The following is a 15,945-nucleotide window of genomic DNA, read 5'->3' on the forward strand; positions in this document are numbered from 1 at the left end:
GCTAGGAGGCGTCGACCCATCGCCACCCTGGAAAGGCCGGGTGCAGATTTGCCAGTGAGGGTGCGTCCTCACATATATGGAGGAGCCAAACACCTCCCCTGCAATCTCCCTCCATGCGTTATGTACTGCCTGTCTGCCAGGTCTCCCCATGTCAGGAAACAGCATTCTTCTTCTTTCTTCCACACCATCCATCACTGTCACCAGTTCCATATCAGCGAAACTGTTGGCTCTCCTTGCACCGTTTACACCAGCCATCCTTCCAACCTCCTTCCCCCGTCAGGGCCTTGCTACAACCCTGGCCTTTTTAGTACCCCTTACCTGCATGCTGAATTTCAGAGTGGTGGTAACACTCAAATTAAGACAGCCACACTGCTGAAAAATCCACTTTGGAAGGGTTCATTAGCGCTGGAATCTATTTGTTCACTTTGAGCTGAATATGGGGTGCCTAGCCACTCAAAAATTTTGGTGCTAATGGCCACAAAAAGGTGGGGGGAGCACCAGGTTTCCAGCGGTACTGAATTTCAGGCCCCAGCTGTTATGCTGATTTTTCTAAACCACTTGGCAATTTGTCTTTTCATACAGGATTATTGATCAACCATAACCAGCAGCAAAAAGAACTCAGATGGAGAACTTAACAATGACAATTGCATTGCTGTATGGACAAATTCTGCATCGGAGGACATTATGTCACAGACCAGGTCATTCCTTTAACCCAAAAGCAAACAAGCCCAAAAAAGAAACAAAAAAAAAGTGTGTCCTTTGATGCTCTCTAAGTATTAATGACATAAATTCTGCCCAGTGTTGACAAGCATTGGGTTTAATGATGGAAGAATGCAATGGTCACTGATCTGTAGTTTCCAAATCTTACAACACCAATGAATGTTACCCCGATCAGCTTGGTCTTCCGCTCGACAATGGGAAAAGATATAATTGGGCCTGTTTGTTCATTTTGGGTTGGTTTTCGGGCAAGGTGAGCAGTATGATGATTATCTACAAGAGTTTCACTTCCTCTAAATTTTCTTTTTAATCTTTTTTTCCCCCACTTTCTTGCTAATATTCTCCCTGCTCACCTCTTTTCCTGAATATGTTGACCCCCTTGCAGCTCATCTAAGCAATCTCGATGGTGAGTGTTCGTCGGCAAATCCCATAAATGTACATCACATCTGAGTCCCGTTCTATCCTCATCTGAGGGGCAGGCACATTTTCAGCTGGGTTCATCTGCAGGATCAGCTCAACAGGTGGGCAGCCTCCCAGAATGCTGTTCATCAGGGCGGGGTGTGCCATGGTCAAGAAGGTCTCACATTAACAATGTCGACATCTGGGAAGAATTTGGCTATCTCTAAAGTCTGCTTCCAATGGACTATGTAGTGCTCCTCAAGAAGAACAAACTTCAAGTTTCAAGAGCAAGTTCCCAAACACATGGATAGCATTCAGGGTCCTATTAACCATGCCCGTATTGACGGTGAGCAGCGAATGGAGCTTCTTGAAGTTGACGCTCATAAAAACATATTTGCAAGCAACCATGGGAGACAACAGACTATCTTCACTGGCCATCCTATCTATCGAGCATGATGTGGCTCAAAATATCTTGGTAAAGAAAGTTTCTTATTTGTTATTAAGGATAAGGGGTAAGCCATTTCGAACTGAGATAAGGAGAAACTTCTTCAGACAGAGTTGTTAACATGTGGAATCCCCTACCGCAGAGAGTTGTTGATGCCAGTTCATTGGATATATTCATGACGGAGTTAGAAATGGCCCTTACAGCTAAAGGGATCAAGGGGTATGGAGAGAAAGCAGGAAAGGGGTACTGAGGTGAATGATCAGCCATGATCGTATTGAATGGTGGTACAAGCTCGAAGGGCCTACTCCTACACCTATTTTTTATGTTTCTAATACTACCACATACTTAAATTCAAAGAAAGGGTGCCATTTTCCCTAAGGCTGGCCCTGGTCATCCGAATAGCAATTAGGAGCAAATCAAAGTTAACTTTCCCCCTCACTAACCTAGGGGCACGGATGTCAATTTTAGTGCCTCTACTGGTGCCCTGACGTTTGAGCCCAAACAATGTGTGCGCAGGCTACTTGACCATGTTGGTCTTCATTCCCAAGCCTGATTCTGTCCTGTCCACACTTCAACACATTCTAACAGAAGTCACTGGACACCCGATAGTAAATGGCCCACAAAATGGAGATTAAAAAATACAGCAATGATTAGAATCCTAATAAGTGATTATTTAAAAAATAAATTGCTGATGTTTGCATTAAAAAAAAACTCTCAATGACCATCAACTGACTGGATAAGAATCAGCAAAGTGCATTTTTAAGAAATTACCAATAATAAAATGATATACAGTTACACTGACATTAAGGATGGATTATTTCAGTCTTCTTCACAGGACATTAAAAATAAGCTTCCCAATGCTCGGGTGGGGGGGGGGGGGGGGGGGGTGGTCCAGAGATGTGCACGGTGTTAATTAAAAACTCTCTGTCCAAATAAAGTCGGATCAGCTTTATTTAAGGTGCCAAATTGTTTTACCTCAGTGAGTTCAAAAGCATTCTTCCATTCACTGACCAGAAGTGACTTGGTGTTTCTTCATAAACTCAAAGCGTTGAGAATGCAATCAATTAACAATTCCATCTGACTGCAAACAACTCCGACTGTGTGTGACAGAGAAGCAGGTCTGCATGGTAAGCTCAACTGTAAGTAAAATGTAATGTCAGGCGTTTCAAATGAGCTGCCAGTCCACACTAATGAAGCTTTACTCCACAAACTGCTTCTGAAGTAATATGTAAAACTCAAAAGCAAGAGTTTTAAATTGCTTTGAGGAAAACATTACCTCCATGCAAATATATCCCTTTGTAAACCAAGTGTAAATATTGTACTGTTCTGGTTTTTCCCCTCTCCTGAAGGTGCCAGCTCTTGCAGGAACCCATCATCCTTCAGTGCTCTGCCCAACGAGCTATTCTTCACACATGAACCTGAATAGCAAATCTGTACAAGCTATTCCACCACATGAAACATCACAAGCGAGCCCGATTCTGACATTTACACACATGCACTTTGATAATGAGCATGAGCAAGAACCTTGCCCGATTATTCCCATTCTAGTTTTAAATCACTGAAGCACCCAATTGAAATCAGCTAATTCAGCACAGTCCAGGAGTTAAACTCAAAACATTCTAGTCTGTATGCACTGAGATTACTCTGGCCAAAGTGCAAGTGACATCCTCTGTGACAAGTGTGTGTTATCCCACCTTGCTTTCTTCAACCACTCTGTAATGTTTTACATGGTTTTCCATGTAATGGTCTTCTGCTTCTGCGGAACTGTCCTTGCATTGCGCCAAACCTACCTGGCTGAACGCAGCCAAAACACCTCCAACATGAATTTCTCGTTAGGCTTCTCACCCCTGCATCGTCACCCTCAGAGTCCATCCTTGCATTGTCATCCTTGCCCCTCGCTCCTTTTTCTCGTCTGCATGCTGTCCCTTGGTGATATTATCTGCAGACACTGGATTAGCTACCAGTTGTATGCTGTTGACACCCAGCTCTACTTCTCCATCACTTTTTTTTGACGCCACAACTACCTCTGTGTTGTCAGACATCAAATCGTGCATGATTCAGAATCTCCTCCAAATGAACATCAGGAAGACAGAAGCTATCATTTTAAGCCCCGACCACAAACTCCAATCCCGGACCATAGATTCCATCTGCTCCCTGGCTAAATACTCAGGCTGAACCACATGGTGCAGAACCATAGTATCCTATGCAACCCAGAAATGAGCTTCAAACCTCACATAATATCCATAATCAAGACCCGCTTACTTTCACCTCTGCATTATTGACCACCTCTGTCCATCTCTCCCCATAGCTGCTGAAACTCTTATCCACATCCTTGTTAGCTCTCTAATTCTCTATTTCTCCAATGTCTTCTTTGCTGGCTTTCCAGCTTCAAGCCTTCCATAAACGTCAACTTGTTTAAAGCTCAGCCACATGTATCCTGTCCTGCAAAATAAGTCAAGCTTGCTCATCACTCCTGTCCTTGCTAGCCTACATTGAATGCCCATTACCAATCCATTAAATTTAAAATGCTGTCCTCACCTTTTAATCCCGCCCAACCCACAATAACATCTGTATCCATTCCCCTCCTTTCTCCCTGGCAGCAGAGCCTTCAGCCACCTAGATTCTTCACTCTGGAATTCCCTGCCTAAACTTCTCCACTTCTCTCTTCCTTTAAAAATCTTCCCAAACCCCATCTCTTTGAACAAGCTTTCAGTCACCCCTCTTAACTTGTCCCTTCCTGGATAAGCATTCATCTTCCTTACTGTAAAGTACCTTGGGACATTTTCTTTTACATTAAAAGGCACTCTGTGCAAGTAGTGCTGATTTGTAAATTCCTCCCCACCCCACTATTCGTAGCAGAGCCCTTCAGTGCACTTTGTGGTCAGTTAGCTTAGTTGGTTAGAGCATGGTGCTACTAATGCTAAGGTCACTGGTTCGATCCCTGTACGGGCTATTTGAATGCAATTGATATTTTCCCTAAAAGAGTTTCAGCTACCTCAGACACGTCTCTGGAAATCCGTCCCTAAACTCTTCCACTTATCCCTCCACCTTCGAAGGGATACATTTTAAGAAGGTTTTCAACCAAGCTTTTGGTCACCTCTGCTAACTTGCCCATCATGGCTTGTTGCCACTCCATTATTCCTTCTATCTGCTTTTTTTGCTTCTCCACATGTATAGAGCCTGGGATGTTTTCTGTGTGTCAGCTTGGCTCAGTGGGATTACCCTTGCCTCAAAATCAGATGATCATGAATTCAAGCCTAATGTCAGGAATTGAACTCATAATCTAAGCCGACACGGTGCAACGACGAGGGAGTGCTGGATTGTTTATAACAGGGTGAGGATCTTACAATGGGGCATAAATAATCTGGGAGTGATAGGTTTCAAATTTGTATAATCAAACAGATGTTTTTAAACACACACCCGATATCCCTCAATTGCAACAATACACACAGGTCAGGAAATTCATGAAATCTGCCATTGTAAAACTCGAGGAAGACATCTACTGCTTCCAGCAATGTCAAAGAGGGGTCAATAACACTTGGTTTTACTGTATCAGTTCAAATTGTCTTGACAATTTATAACATATAGTAGATGCTAAAAGTTCCCTCTATTCTGTTACCAAGAAAAAAAAACCCTGTAATTACTATAACACCAGCCAGATGATGCAACACCCGCAGGTTAGACAACACCCTTATCTTTATTAGCCTTCTAACTTCATCATCAACTGCAACAATTTTAATCTTCTCCACAGCAGCCTGACAGTATCAGTAAACAACTTAAAACGAAACCACCTCTGAACCAGCTGGAAATATTAAACAGCATACATCAAAAAGAATAAAAAGCAGCCAACAGGAAATGTAGAATGGCTGGCGGAGACAAGGCTGTAATTGCTTCATCCCTGTAGTTTATGATGTCATCACAACTCCCTTCAATTCAATTACTACTGACTCTCGCACGGCAACCATCTGCTATCCTACATGTATCACACAGTACTGGAGTGACCGTGCTGAACTGAGAATCAGTGGGCAACTGTTTGCTTTTAGCACACACCGTGCAGGACTGAACAGTAGCTTGCCCCAATTAAAAGTGGATTGAAAATTTATTTCACTGAAATGCATATATGGATCAGGAACTTGCCTTTCCATCCATCTTCGTGCACACAAAATGATAAGATGCTGTTTAAGCGTGCAATGCTATGTAATTCACATGACCCTCGACACCTCAGCACATTAAGGCTGGAGGTTCAAACCAGGAGCATTGTACAATAATCATAATCATTTCAAACAATAGACGGTGTGAGTGTTTCAATATCAGGCTCTGCCATATCAGACTTATGATCAAATCTTTTGTTAGTCTACAGTAATCCATGTTTTAATACCACTCCTCAGCAGTAGGCATCGACTCTTGCTGAAGTTGGCTCCTCAGACATTGGCAGCCATCTGGTACCTCATCCAAGTGGTCATTCCTCTTGGGTGAGGCTTGAAAGTGAGTGTCAACAGAGGAGGGTATTACACCCGAGCCCAATCCTGTTTTCACTTGATCTTTTTCCAGGATTGGTAAGCAAGAGACATCAATAGTTGGAACCCTGTTTGATTTGCTTTTGTTCCCTATACCGGGGACACCGAGGCCAATTGTAAAACCCCACATAAGCACCATGTCTGAGATCTGTAAACACACAAACAGATTGGTTTAGTTCAATATCACACCAGCAAGCATACATACCCACTGAGGCATCAAGTTTTCAATGCACTCATATGAAAGGAACTTGATATATTAAAACTAAATCTTTTCAGGAGGATTCTACTTCAGATCCATTCAAAGGTTTATAGCAAAATCACAGCCAGCTCTGCCTGTTCAAACACAGTCCTCTCCATCACTACACACATGACCCTAAACGTAAGTAGAACCAAGCAGCGCATGACTGTCAAGGTCAGATCATTGCTTGCGCGAAGATTTGTGGAGAAACATCAAGAAAGATTGAGAAACCACTGATATCAGCATCGCCACATTTAACTTCATTACAGTCAGAGACCGGCTACAGCTTCTTACAAAAATCACAAAGGAAGCAGGTTTGACAGGTCTGGTATGTGTTTATCAACAGCAGCTGTTAGCAGAGGCTTTAATATGCATATCCTAACAGCATGAACTGCAAGACATGAAGGGCCGGGGGGGGGGGATTGCCCCCTTTTAAGGCCAGTTACCACAGGACAGTAAGTCCTTTCCGTCCATGGGCAAGCGACGGTGCCAACCCATCCGCAATTGCCCCTGGGCCGGGGGCGGCAGGAACGGGTTTCCGCCGCACCCCATACCACCCGGCGGGGAATTTGCCACATGGGAGCGCGGCCACGGTATCCCTGACAGCTTCACATGGCGGGTTCAAAAGGCAGCCCGGCACTGCTGGCCCGGCCGAACCCCTCCCTGGTGGCCCAGCGTCCCTCCCCTTTAAGTGAAGAGGAGGGACGTTGTGACGTTGTGACGCGTCGTGGTGATGGACACCGCTCCGGAATCGGCCCGCCCCTACACTGCCTCAGCATGCTTGAATTTGGGTTTCACTGCAAAACCTTTCAGGGCTGAAATTGCCTTCAGCAGGAAATTGGGGAGGGCACTTCGATTTATCCAGAAATTTACCAACCGGCGGGAGTCAGAGGGACGAGCTGGAAAATTCAGCTCTTCAAATCTGATGCTTCCCAATGAAGCAATGAAACCCAAATTCAAGTATGACAGGAAGGCAGAGACGCTTTGCCCACCATGGAGTACTTGATGCAGATAAGAGAACTTCTGCTAATACAGAAAGCACAACAAATAATAGACATTCGGACATTAAAGGTGAAAAGAAAATGGTCCATAATTTCAACTTCCATTCAGCTGACAGAAATTATCAATCACCTGTTCTTCTCCACAACTGCAAGCTAACCTCGGAAATTCAAATTCAATTAACGATTGATTTTGGTATTTTCATCAGCCACGTGAGAAGCAGAGCAAAATCTATTTCCTCGGCATACGTCCAAAATTAAAATAGAAAAGTGTTGATCCCTCAGCACGTCCATCCGAAACCTTAGAGTTGTTAGCAGATGATACATGAAGTAGTGTAACTACCTCTGGAGGTGCGGATAACGCCACCCCATATCGTTGGAACAGGTGATATAATTTTCCTCCAGACAATTACTTTTCCTTTTCCAGTCCCTGGACAGGTTCATACCGAACTCCTCTTAAATTCCTGGCAATTGGTGGTGCCAGTTTACCAGCTCGGTAAACATAAGAGGCCAATTATCGTGATGGGGATTTGCTCAATGGGGAATACTCACGTTGGAACTTTTTAAAGCAACAGGGGAATTTACACCCAGAATGCCTTGGTTGAAAAAGAAACACTTGTACAACTTGCTCACGTGGAGAGGGTCATTCAGAAATGAAAAGTGGCCAGATTCCACAGTACCAGGAGCCCCATGATTTCACATCAAATCAGAGACATTTAAGTACAGAGGTTCCCAAACGTATTTTGCTGCATCACCCTTTTGGAGATTGATATCCCTTGCACACCCTCCCCATACCATTCCTAAGAAAGAAACATGCTGCGGTTTGGAATCAGTAAATGTGAAACCCAAGTATAAGTAGGACGGATTGTATTTCCTATTTTTCTTTTGCCCGGTTTACTTGTCCCTTCCCCAGGATCAACATCCACAAGTTCAAAAAAAACATGCCCTTCATTCAAACAGCAAATGTCACACTTACATCAGTTATATCAGTTAATGTGGGTGCAGACATGATAGGCCGAAATGGCAACCTTCCATGCTGTAAATATGATTCTAAATTTCTATATAAGCACGTGACAACTAGGGGCTGCTGAAGTGGTGAGAGCACATAATTCATTGGTACTACGCACTGGTAATCTTGAAATTTGAGGGACAAAACCCAGGTGTCTTCATGCCCCTCTGATAACCTCGTAATGCCCACCCCTTCCGCCCCCAGTTTGGAATCTACTGGTTTGTGGGGGTGCGCACTCTGTGACATGATAATTAAGCAACGCAGATGCCTGGCTCAATTTGAAGTCTGTTAACTGATCTCAGTTGGGCTGGCACAATTAACCTTGGCTCCCTTGGCCAAAGAAGGGGATAAAAATCTGTCATTGTGCCTGCACCATTCTATTGATTCCTGCTGGAAAGATAGTCAATGGTTGTTTGCACCTACATATGTACACATCAGCTGACGACAGTCTCCAACTCAACTGCTACGACTCACTGGATAAGTTCATACATAAAGAACAAACCTGCATTTATATAGTGTCTTTCATGACCTCAGGACATTCCAAAAAGCTTTACAGCCAATGAAGTACTTGTTTGAAGTGTAGTCACTGTTGTAATGTCAGAAACACAACAGCCAATTTCCTACAAACAGCAATGTGATATTTACCAGATAACCTATTTTTAGGTATTGGTTGAAGAATAAAAATTGGCCAGCACACCAGGGAGAAGTCTTCAAAATAATGTCATGGGATCGTTTGTGTCCACCCGAGAGGACAGACAGGGGCTCGGTTTAACATTTCATCCAAAAGACAGCACCGCCAACAATGCAGCAGCACTCCCTCACTGGAGTGTCAGCCTAGATTTTGTGCTCAAGTGTCTGGAGTGGAGTGAACTCACAACATTCTGACTCAGAAGCAAGAGTGCTACCAACTGAGTCATGGCTGAGAAGTCATTTGGAAGAGGTACTGTAGGGTACTGGGCCTAACATCTATGGAACCATAACCCAGCAATGAGTCAACCTCCTGAGGACAGGGGAAGAAAATTGAGGGGGACCAGTTCCTTTTTTTAAAAAAATCACAATTACTGTGGACAGAAACACAAATATGCATATAAACACACACAGACAACTACGCAGTGACAGACTAACACATGCAGACAGGAAGGTGTCTGGGAGAGCTCTGCATTAAAAAATGGATTTAAAAATCTTGCAGCACAATCAGTGCAAATCAACAATAAGCTGATAAAAAGGGCAACTATTTCAGGCAAAAATCTACTTTATTACAATACCTTCACTCTTATCAGCTGGCATTAACCATACCTGGCAGTGAGATGAGCAGAGTCACAATTTAACCAATGCAGGCTGATGTTAGAAGGGGGTTCAATTGGAAACTCTCGCTCCACTTTCCCCTTGCACCCATCTCTCATATCCAATACTGAAAAGGGTCAGACCAGGGTGACTTCAGCTAAACCCCGACACGAGCAGCACCACAGTTAAAGTGCAGGGAATCAATTACTTTGTTGAAAACCCTTTCAGCCCATTGTGTGAGCATTTCAATCAAATTTGTGAATCAGCCCCCGCTGGCTCTGATCATTTCGAAGAGCCTGTCAAACGGGGCATGTGTTGAATAGCCTCTTCACAAAGAAGTGGGGGGGGGGGGGTGCAGGAAATGAAGGGATTTGTTTTTCAAAAAGCCATTGATTTATGCAGGCACATCGGAGGTGTGGAGCTCAAAACTATGCATGGGTAGCTCATTCGTATGAATTTTTAAACTGGCTGGCTCAAGTCAAGAGAGAATTATGCGCCAGTAATAGGAATGCTCCTAATGTTGGGCAGGAGGGGGTTATTGCTTATGCACATATGAATTAGCAACTTGTCGTCTGACCTGCTGCACACAGAGATCCATGAGCTCGCATTTGGTCAATTTGCATTCTCTTAAGCAATCGTGGCAGATGGTAGTGCCCATCGCATCATGTTCCTATCTAATTGCACAGTCATCTTGGCTTTTCATCACTTTGAATTACATTGCTGTTACTAGCTATCGAAGCACAAAGGTTCTGCGTGATGTTAATTTGATTTATGGGGAATTACGATGCAGGGCTGCATTGGGCTCGTGTGTTCTTTGCAAATGATGGGGAATCTCACTGGCCAATAGTGTCATAGGTATGCATAGGTGGAATGGGAGCTATACAATGTTACGCTGAACTCTATCTGGCAACCACATGGGTGTCTGTTGAAAAAAAGGAAGAACTGGTATTTATATAGCACCTTTCATGACCTCAGGATGTCCCAAAGCACTTAACAGTACAATTATGTACTTTTGAACTGTAGTCACTGTTGTAATGTAGGAAAAGGCAGCAACCAATTTGAGCACAGCAAGGTCCCACAAAAAGCAATGCGTTGACCAGATAATCTGCTTTAGTGGTATTGGTTGAGGCATAAATATTGGCCACGATTCCAGGGAGAACTCCCCTGCTCTTCTTCGAAATACTGCCATGGAATCTTTTACGTCCTACCGAAGAGGGCAGATGGGACCTTGGTTTAATGTCTCATCCGAAAGATGAATGAACACACCCATAGGTGGTATTGAGTGGTCACTTGTCTATTCCTGAATATTGTGAAGTTATTTTAGACAGCAATGATTGCAGACTGGCATCATGCATTAATGTCCCAGCAGCCCTAGTCCCTGGAACAGTAACCTACATGAATGTTAATGGAAGTAGATATGATGGACAGCCTTCTACACAAACAAGACCAGGGATCGGCTGCATCGGAATACTATTTTTTCTCTCAAATACACCTTTAGCAAAACAGTCGCATAATATCTTGTACTCCAAATCCCTATACAACCGTATGGAACTATCGTGTAGTTTACTGGCAAAAGCTAGGAATCTGTTAAGAGTTTTGATTAAGTCTTCAGGGCTCTATTTGAACCCGAGGTCAGCAGAGTCAATGTCAGTAAACAGCTAGTGCCTGCTCAGACTGGTTGCTCCAACGAGAGAACAAGTGACCCCAAAATTGCCATCAACTTTACCTATTAAACCCACAGAAATTCTTATCGGGAGACTTTCACACTCCAAGTTTTAAAAAAAGATCCATAAATCAATCCTCAGCGCTCACGTTTTTAAAATTCATTAACTTATTTTGCTTCAGTCTCCTGCAACATCGATACCAGTTACACTCTTTTGTAGAGATCAAAGGCTGAGTGCAGTCAAAGACTTCACAGTTTGTTGGCCCTTTTCGTCCTCTCTATTGTTGCCACCTCACGCCTAAACCAAAAAACTGAACGTTGGCAGATTGCCCACCTTCAGAGCCTCTTTTATTTAGTTTTCAAAGAGACCATTGGGAAATGTATAAAATCCTGCAAAATCCATGGATTTCAAATCTGTGACAGTCAACCACAGATTACTCAAACAAAATGTCAGAAAGACTTATCAACTCCAACAGAAAATGGAATCAGGATTACAGAGGCTGTAATTTCATAGAAGTAAGTGGGGTGGGTGGGGGCAGGGGGCAGGGGAGAGATGGGCTCAAACCAAGCTTTTGTTGCCCAGTTTAGAAATTTTTCTGGTCAACCCAGAATAGTTCTATATACTGAAAATTGGATACATACTTGAAAAGGAAAGATTTGGTGGGCTATGGGGAGCTCTTTCAAAGAGCCAACACAGGCAAAATGGGCCAAATGACCCCCTTCTGTGCTGTAGTATGATTCCATGAACCATCTGCTCCAGAACCAGGGGTGTGGCTAAGCACTGAATGAAACAATTAAAAACACTCTAAATATCTAATTCTGGATTTCCAAACAACAGATCATGGGCCATAAGTGACCCATAAGCCTAGCAACCTAGTTGATGCAGCCCAAATGACTCTGTGCTTCCATCTCTCATGTCTTAGTTTGTCCTAATTAAATCTAGTGAGCCTTGAGGCTTGGTAACTTCCAGTTTTAGTGGTATCACCTCAGTGATGGATAAATCCAACATCTCAATGCTTAGATCAGTCAGTATTTGCATGCAAATAAACAGGAACACCGATTTATACTTTATATGTGGCCCATACCTCAGTGGTATGCATCGAGCACCTAAGTGGTCCACAGGGCCAACAAGTTTGGACACACTTGATTTTACCCAGCTCTTCAGCACGAACTTAGCAGTCCGAAAGGAAATCTTATTTTTACGAAATATAATTTTTTTTTTAAATGACAATGTTCACTGAAACCACTCCCAACCCCCACCACCATCAAAAAACATACAAGCAGGTAGTTGAGCTCTTAAACTGGAGGTATTATTTTATGATAGGGGGAATAGAAGATGGAAGTGAGCACTCGGAGCTTCCCAAAGCAACAAGGCACGTTAAATTTGGTGTTTATGTCAAGCCATGTCCTGCTCATGTGTGATCCAAGAAGGAACAAGAAATTGAATGTTTTGGGGCAAACTTGAGGTGGTATTCAAGAGCCATATTTTATTTTTCCCCTGGGAGAACTTTGAAATCAAGTTCCATCCTGACTCATTGCTTGGTACTTTTAACCTCACTATTGAAACTATTTTGATGTTAATCAGTCGAGCCTAGTTACCAAAATACACATCAAGCTCAGTGCAGCGTGATATGGTTCTGAAAAAACATGGGAAGCTCACTCTTCTGCCACATTTATGTTACAAAAGTGCTTCTTAACCAGTCCTGACTGTAGCAGTAGTGCTGCAACATAAATGAGCCTGTATGGTACCGCCTCTTGAAGTAAGTTTTCTCCATTCCACACAAGGGTGCTATTTAGTAATGACCACTGGCAAACTGAACTCTGCCTATTTATGCAGACCTAAAAAAACACATTGGCCTTCAGAGTTTACTCCCCAGATTGTTAACAGATGTTCGCCTCCATGACATTGGTGAAGGTCTGCAGCCAAAAAAGAAGTCACGATGTTTCAACAAGTGCACAGTAAATTTAATTGCCACCCAGCCTCTGAATATGCTGTCATACAAACGGGATGCATCGTTTAACAGCAAGCAGTTAAAGATTGTTTCCATTGGCCCTAGTTCTCGTGGGACATGGCTAATGAGCCTATGATACATTCAGTGTAGAGGAGCCAGAATCTAATCCGTCTATCTCTTCCCATGGAAAGACTTGCAGAGTGCATGGGTGTTAATTAGTTCATGCTTAAGCTTAAGAATATATTGACCCGGATGAAGTTGTACAGCAACCATTACTTTACGTGAGCAGCACAACCTCGGTTTGCAAGTATGATCCAAATACAATTGGTCAGACTGCTGTTCACCCAGGTTGAGAGTTCTTATGTAAGGATTCAACTTTTACAGCCCCAATGTTGGCCTGAGGTGCAAGAAGATTTATATACATTGACCCAAGACAGGACAAGAGTTAAAGCTCATGCCCCAGAATGGTAAATCAACATAGCCGCAATCTACATCAGATCCTAGTAAAGGCATCGGATTCCTGATTGGTTAAAGTTACTTATCATAAATGTGTTGTTCAGTAACTGTAAGGGAAGAGAAATGTGTGTCTTGATATTTCCTGGCCAAGGTAATTGCTCATTCTACTCTGAAAGTTCTAAAGGAGAGCTTGTGTTTTCTCCATCAATATATTGCATCAGATACCTGAGAAGGAATGGTACATGTTCTCTTCACCAGGGCTTTCCTACAGTTTCAGCGTGGCCCAGTTGGTAATGATCAGAAGTTGGTCGATTCATGCCCCACATCAGAACGAGACACATAATCTAAGCCAAGACTTAACTATATAACTGCTGCACTTGCAGGAATTTACACAAGAAATTAGACTGTTTCCTGAAGCAAAATAATGTGGATACTGGAAATCTGAAATAAAAACAGAAAATGCTGGAAATACTCTATGTCAGGCAGCATCTGTAGAAAGAGAAACAGAGTTAATGTTTCTCTCTCCACAGATGCTGCCTGACCTGCTGGATATTTCCAAATTAAACTGTTTCCTCTCCCTGTTCTGGTGGATCAGACAAACATTGAAGATTCCGTGGCACTATTGCAAGGGAAGCAAGGAGTTCTACCGGTTTCATGGCCAAAATTAGTCTCTGAATTATCACAAAAAAAAACCAAATGATCTCATTGTTCATGGGGTGACTGTGTGATGTTTAGGCAAACTAGGTGGTAGCACAAGTCACTGCATTTACAAAGCAAGTCATTAAGTGAAACAATTTTGAGACGTTGCCATCCAACATAAATGTCTTCCTCCCTCTCCTGAAGATGTAACTCAAGCGGTTATAGTTCCATCCCTCCATTGTCATGCTGAAGTGAGCGTTCTTCATGTGAGAGCTTAGACAGCAGGCTATTAAACCACAGATGGCATATCACAATATTCGAACAGTCAGGCATGGCAGTAACAAAAATGGAAATCAATTAAAAAAATAGTTGAAGGATAGAAAAATGTGCCTGCTGTCTTGCTCGCATAAGGTGATTGGGAAAAGCTGAGAAAGTGGATGGAATTCATTTTGACTCAAATGAACCTCAAATTAAATCTAATTTTGTAGCATTAGAAAAGATGGAAACGAGCAGTTAGTGTAAAGCCTAATGGAAGCACTCCGTACTTCAACATAAACCATCTGAAAAAAAGCTAGCAAGCAGAATATGGTATAGTAATTTATTTAGTAGATTTTGGCCAATTTTCACTCCTGTTGTTCATTAAGCTGCATTAATTTGTGAATGAAGTGGGCTTGTACAACTGGAGTAAAGGGACTCGGGCCTGCAAGCACCGAAGAGAGAATAGTCTCGCTTTTACACCTGGACTAGTTAAGAAGCTCATTTTGATTAAAAGATGCAACTTATTTTAATATCTTGAAGGAAATCCCACTGCACATGTTTAAATAGGGCTGAAATTGGTCTCAGTCTTTCAGTTCATAAATCTCACACATAGCGCGTTACTCTGATGTTGACAGGTCTTGTTAACAGCCAGTAATACCAGTCTGAACCTGGGAATGCTGTAAATGAGGATTAAATGGCTATCTTAAGTGTGCATACTTTCTGAAGAATCAAAGTACACTTCCATCCTTTACAGCTAAAATACTAAAGCAGGGTCTGATTTTGGACCATTTGTGGTGTGTCGTGGTCTGAGAAAGTGAGTGAATTCGTGAACACAACAGTAAAATCATTTGAAAAAAAAATGGGTTTTGATGCAGATTTTTGGTGGAGCAAATTAATCCATCTCATGTCAAATGTTCCCAAAATAAGTGGGATAACAAGTCTCAAGGGGATCTGGCGTTGGGGATGAGAATGCAAAGTCAACAATGTTTTGCTCTTACTCTCAATGGTGACCGAGAGCAGGTTGTGTCATCTCATGCAATAAAGGGACAGTCTGATGATTTTAACAGACAACATGCAGAGTTCGAGAATAGAAAGAAAAAGACTTAGATTTATATAGCACCTTTACGACATCAGAAAGTCCCACAGCGCTTTACAGGAGTCAATTTGCACACAAGGTCCCACAAACAACAATGTGCGCATGACCAGATAATGGCCCAGAAATCCCGGTTTCTCCTTCGCCTGGATTCTAGAGAAAAGCAGCGCATCTATCTGAAGCTGCTGCGCCCATGCGAGATCCCGGTCCTGAGGCCTTCACTGACTGCGCGTCGCAGCGCGTGCACGTCGGGACATGCGCAGGCCTGGAGCTGGAG

At 42.9% G+C, this 15,945-nt stretch overlaps 1 protein-coding gene and 1 long non-coding RNA gene across 15 annotated transcripts in view; both read right to left on the reverse strand.

Annotated features, from left to right (window-relative positions):
• ptprub (protein tyrosine phosphatase receptor type Ub) overlaps positions 1-15,945 on the reverse strand; it is a 1,307,170-nt gene that overhangs the window by 970,782 nt on the left and 320,443 nt on the right. The gene's annotated exons all lie outside the window — the stretch shown is intronic.
• On the reverse strand, positions 5,202-7,868 carry LOC139279287 (uncharacterized). The gene is made up of 2 exons (XR_011596435.1): positions 7,448-7,868; positions 5,202-6,226 (listed from the first exon to the last, which is right to left on the reverse strand). It is a non-coding gene; the product is annotated as an uncharacterized lncRNA (long non-coding RNA).

Source organism: Pristiophorus japonicus, chromosome 14 (genome assembly GCF_044704955.1).
Source record: "Pristiophorus japonicus isolate sPriJap1 chromosome 14, sPriJap1.hap1, whole genome shotgun sequence".
In the NCBI taxonomy this organism is placed as follows: Eukaryota; Metazoa; Chordata; class Chondrichthyes; family Pristiophoridae; genus Pristiophorus; species Pristiophorus japonicus.